This window comes from Dermacentor silvarum, chromosome 7 (assembly GCF_013339745.2).
Source record: "Dermacentor silvarum isolate Dsil-2018 chromosome 7, BIME_Dsil_1.4, whole genome shotgun sequence".
In the NCBI taxonomy this organism is placed as follows: Eukaryota; Metazoa; Arthropoda; class Arachnida; order Ixodida; family Ixodidae; genus Dermacentor; species Dermacentor silvarum.
In genome coordinates, this window is record NC_051160.1 from 187,447,783 (window position 1) to 187,452,894 (window position 5,112).

At 44.9% G+C, this 5,112-nt stretch overlaps 2 non-coding genes across 2 annotated transcripts; both read right to left on the bottom strand.

Moving 5' to 3' along the window:
- Window positions 1-1,591: 1,591 nt before the first annotated feature.
- Window positions 1,592-1,663, bottom strand: Trnac-gca (transfer RNA cysteine (anticodon GCA)). Its single transcript has one exon. It is a non-coding gene; the product is annotated as a tRNA-Cys (tRNA).
- A 1,597-nt stretch (window positions 1,664-3,260) lies between these two features.
- Trnac-gca (transfer RNA cysteine (anticodon GCA)) lies at window positions 3,261-3,332 on the bottom strand. The gene has a single exon. It is a non-coding gene; the product is annotated as a tRNA-Cys (tRNA).
- Window positions 3,333-5,112: the final 1,780 nt, after the last annotated feature.

Here is a 5,112-nt window from a genome sequence, read left to right on the forward strand (position 1 = left end):
AAATTGCTGAGTTTCCTTGGGACGGTATAACCCTTTAAAACACAAGAACTGCGTTGCTAATTTCAGTTTAAGGCAGGGGACAGATCCCAATAAGCATAATTTACCCTTCCGTAATTGTTCTTCATGTAAGATTGATAATCACCTACGTTTACTATAGACAAAACTGACACGCATTTTCAGCCACTTTCTTTCCGCGTAATGGTAATCCGCAATGCTCAAAAAAAGAAATCTTAATTCACACCTTCCAATTGCAAACACTATCATGAGTGGTCCACAGGGGTCTTCTATCCGTTTGTTTTACGACCGGGCTGCACCCTTTACGGACAAGGCGGCGAGGCAAGTGCGAGAACACGGTACAGCAATCTGGTTCACGCCACCAGCATCCACCGTTTAAATTTTAGTTGGAAGGAACGTGGCCTACGTAGCTCCACGCAACATCACGTATACGCAACGGTGCACGAGGGATAACGCGCAATAATGTCAGCGGACAAAAAAAAAAATCAAGAACCAATACGAATAGTGCTATAGTCCATCCATTTCTTGTTCAATGACTATACAGGTTAACGTTTTCTTTATGAAGAGAAATAATAACATGCAATATGCTGAAGCATTGGAAGTTGAGCACGCATCAATTTATTGTGGCTAACAACGCAAAGAAACACGGCGGCACATTCAGCGCCTTGTGTTGCCACTTCTTCTCCGTATACGTGTCTCCTTGTGCTGTTTAGGAGGAAACACTACCTGATATCGGTCAGTACATCTGAAACCTGAAATACGCTTAGCGTGGAAGCTGGAACAGAAGTGATTTTTTGCATGGACCCCGAGATTATGAGGTGCACTGGTGTACTGGAATTGTTTTCGATATTGTTTTTGTTATTATTGTTGCGCAGGAAACGTTTCAACTGCCCCTCCTGAAGCGTGGGTAAAGAATAATTGATGTGCACAATCAGGCCATTTTTTATTATTATGCACTCATTAATAATTGAGGGTAAGGTAAAGGTGGAAGACGACAACAAAAAGCGCTTTCTTTCTTCGTCTTGTCTGTTATGATAAACGAGAACCTTCGTGCGCTCATTTGTTTTGTTTGAACACGCACTCGACAAGTGTGGTCGGCAAGCCATGTATTGTGTCACACTCGAAATAGTAAATCAAACTGCTACTGACACTTGGCCGGCAGGAGACTTCAAAAGTACCCGCGCGCTCCACGGCTCGCGAGAGTTTCGAGAGGTTGCCGCGAGATGGCGGGGCCAGTCCACGGAGAGGATGTCAAGCCGGCGAAGAACGCTTGCCGGCTTGACACCGTTGCTTGCCGCAGCCGCGCCTTTCACAATGCTCGTGCCACGTTCATCTTCACACAAGAAACGGTTATGACCTAGAACTGCGATAATAACATAGATTATCCTCGTTACCAATTGGTTAAATGACAAACTAGTGTTGGTCACGTGAAATAAAATACTGCGATGCGAGTGTCCGGGCGACAGTGTTTGTGAATGTGCATTTATTTATTCGGATTGCTGACGTCCGCAATTAAGCAAAAAAGAAAAGAAAGAAACAAAAAACAGAATTCAAACCACAAAAAAAAATTAGAAAAGAGGGGCACCCGGGTTTGAACCGGGGACCTCTCGATCTGCAGTCGAATGCTCTACCACTGAGCTATACCCCCGAACGGCTATTTTGTATGTTTATCATGGAAAACAGAGGCACAAGTCACCAAAGCCTGCCACAGTCATACTGAGAAACACAGTCATCAAACCAAAACACATCCACTCTGGTGTCTGATCATATATCAACGGAAGGCCGGCATGCTTTTAAAACGCAGAAAACAGGGTTGCTTTTCGTTGGATGTCTATGTCCTTCGTACTGCAGTAGAATATCTGCACGCACAAAAAAAGAAGGAAAAAAAAAGAAAATAAGAAGATATTGGGCCTTTCGGGGTTCGCCTTGTCCCCGAAATAAAAAACCGTCGCCTATATTCCGCTTGTGTACTTTTACTTATTTTAAATATGCTTTTACCTTTCTCTTTCCTTTAATATCTTCCACTGGTTAGCATTCCTGTCAGGAATGATATGCCACGCTGACACTCGCATGCACGTTTGTGACCTGAATGCAGTGGGAGAGCAGCCTCAAAGAAAGGGAGCGCATGCAAGACAGATTACCAATATTGTTTGGGGACATGAGAAGGCCCATGGGGGGTAACATTTTCTTAGAGCAGTCTAACAGAGGACGAGCAGATAAAATGACTGATCCGATGTTCACCTGCACTGATAAAACCCCTTCCGTTCAGCACTGATAGCGTCGATGGTATCGCGAGAAATCCCGGGCCCATTATGGCCTACCTGCGAAATCAGCAAAAAATGAATGTTAAGAAGCCGCTGTTAGCTTTATTATTATTCCTTTTCCCCCCCTCTTGTTTTATGGTTTCAAATGACAGTTTAATTGCTTGAATCAACACAGAACGATATTTGAAATGTTCGACCAGACGGCTGGTGCGCTCGTTTTAGCAGGAAGCATAGCTGACTCTAATTCTGGGCTTGATCATAAAGTGCGAGAAGGTAAAAAAAAAAAAAAAAAAAAAACACAGTTTTATCTGCGTAATCGAGTTAGCGCTGAGCCATGCTCCCTCAAGGGCTGCAGAAGAGAGCGCCAACTTTTCCAAACGAACCACTTAGTAGTAGTAATCTAGCTATTATTTGTTCTTGTTTTATTCTTTGTTTTGTTTAATTTTGCTGTGATTATTTTTAATACTCAATCATTATGTGTTATTTGCTAACAGTTCGTGCATTGGACCGCACCACTTCAAACTGATAATTCCAGAAATATGGCGCAGAGACGCTTTCAAAAGTACCCGCGCTTTTGACGCCCTGATATGTTTGCACCCACTGCCACGAGATGGCGAGACCCGTCCAAAAACACGAGCAAGCAGGCGAATGCTTGCAGCAATTCCACGTTGCCATTCGTCAAATCTTACGTACTCGTTTGCAGGCAACGCGTTACGGCTACATCAACTATTCGGTGCCCGTTTGTGCTGTCAGAAATGCTTGTCGGCCATGTCAGTGTTGGACTCGTGGAGCAAAATGCAAAGCGGGGCAGTGGCCGTTCCCTAACGCTGCGTGTTCGTACGCGGCAAGCAGTGTCGGGTAAACGTGCTTCGTCATTCTTGTATTTTGTGTTTTATGGGCTTGTGTAGTAGAGTGTGCATTAACGCGTGCAAAATACATAAATATTTTTTTAAGTAAAGTTAAATAAAGAGCAATAAAAAGAGGGGGCACCCGGGTTTGAACCGGGGACCTCTCGATCTGCAGTCGAATGCTCTACCACTGAGCTATACCCCCAAGATGCATTGCACTGTTGTAAATACGGTAAATGTACTGATAATATTGAGTTACCTAGGTGGTGCTTGGACTGGGTGTTCAATTTTTGTAGGGAGCTTACATGCAACGGCGTTGCATGTAGGCTCCCTAAATTTTTGCAACACTGGCCGCTCGCAATGTCTTTCTCCGTGTGCGCATAGCTAATCATATGTAGTTGAATTGCGTCCAAACGTTAGTCTACTTAGTGCTCGTTTTTTCCATCGACAACGATTAAAGACACTGAAAGGCTAATGATACGAACGACATGGTGGTTTTTATGTTTCCGATGATTGAGTCGTTCAGCGAGCGGTCATCAATGGCTTGCAGAACGTGAAAATCCGTAGCCGCATTTTCTAACGACCCCATTTCATTTCCAATTCTTCTCGCTCTTCGTCTTTGGCTCGTATACCGCCTCGTCGTTGTTTTCGCTCCAGTCAACCTCTCGGTGCCACGCGTTATTTGAAAAGAGTGGAATATGAAATGCAACGTTGCGAAATACAGGTACACATGCGTCTCGCTACGTCGTTTGCCCCGCCCCGTTGCTACAGCGAACTGCGTGATTTTTTTTTTTTTTTTTTTTTTTTTTTTTCTTAAGGGAACAGCGTTTTTTGGCTCTTTGGGGTGTTTTCGTGGTAGCTCGCTCGTAAGTACGTCGTTGGTCGGACTGGGTAAAAACGTTCGTTTGCTTACTCGCTCTCTCTCTCTATCTCTCTATGACTCTCTCGCTCGCTCTCTCTATCGCTCTTTCGTTCGCTCACTCTAGCGTTCGTTCGTTCGTTCGGACTGAGCCCTTACGCGGACAATCATCATCGATCGTTTCTGCACAATTTTCTTGAAATGTAATCTCGCTACGCCGTCGCTCAAAATATGAACGGCATTCGATGTTTCGAAAATTGGCGTGTGATTTTAATGCGAACCATTCGTGTGCTGAACATGGGACTACTGTCACTACTCTAAAATATGTGGACTCTCATATATGACTCAAATAGGAGTCACCACCCCTCTAACGAGGTGGTGACTCGTTACATCGTGGCACTGGTGTTCCCCGTGATTTATCTGTGACGCGCGCGTGCGCGCGCGTGTGTTGTGTGTGTGTGTGTGTGTGTGTGTGTGTGTGTGTGTGTGTGTGTGTGTGTGTGTGTGTGTGTGTGTGTGTGTGTGTGTGTGTGTGCGCGTGTGTGTGTGCATTCGTCTCTGTAGCAATTGTTGTCTTGTGTTGTCGAAGGTGGGCTGGTGGCATGCGCGTGCGTGTTTTCACCTTTCTATACTAAAGCCCCTGGATCTACATGCCTCGCACGCCGTCCACGGTTATCCTGTTATGCGAAAATAAATATAATGATTATTATTTATTATTATTATTTATTATTGCTTTGTTTGTTGCTGTACCAGTCAACCCAGTTTTCGTCCTGCGGTTTACCACCTCTTTCGCGAAGCAGTCGGTAAAAGAAAGGAACCGCGCTTTGGATAGTCATCGTACATGACTTCGGCCCAGTTTAAAAGCTTTCTGCCCTAAAAGAAAATGCACAGAACTGCATCAATAAACGTGACATGGCATCACTGTGCTTCTTGAGAAGCTGCTTTGACCGAAGGCCGGGCACTCTTTGCTCTAGATTTGAGCTCGCACTTATAGTAGTGCGAGGTGGGCTAGGCGCCTATAGGGGCCTGCGGATTCCTAGACATGCACATACCCGCAGCATTAATGTGTGTGGCACTGCGCAGTGTCACTGGGAATGTGCACATATAAAGGTCGTGGGTCCAACTC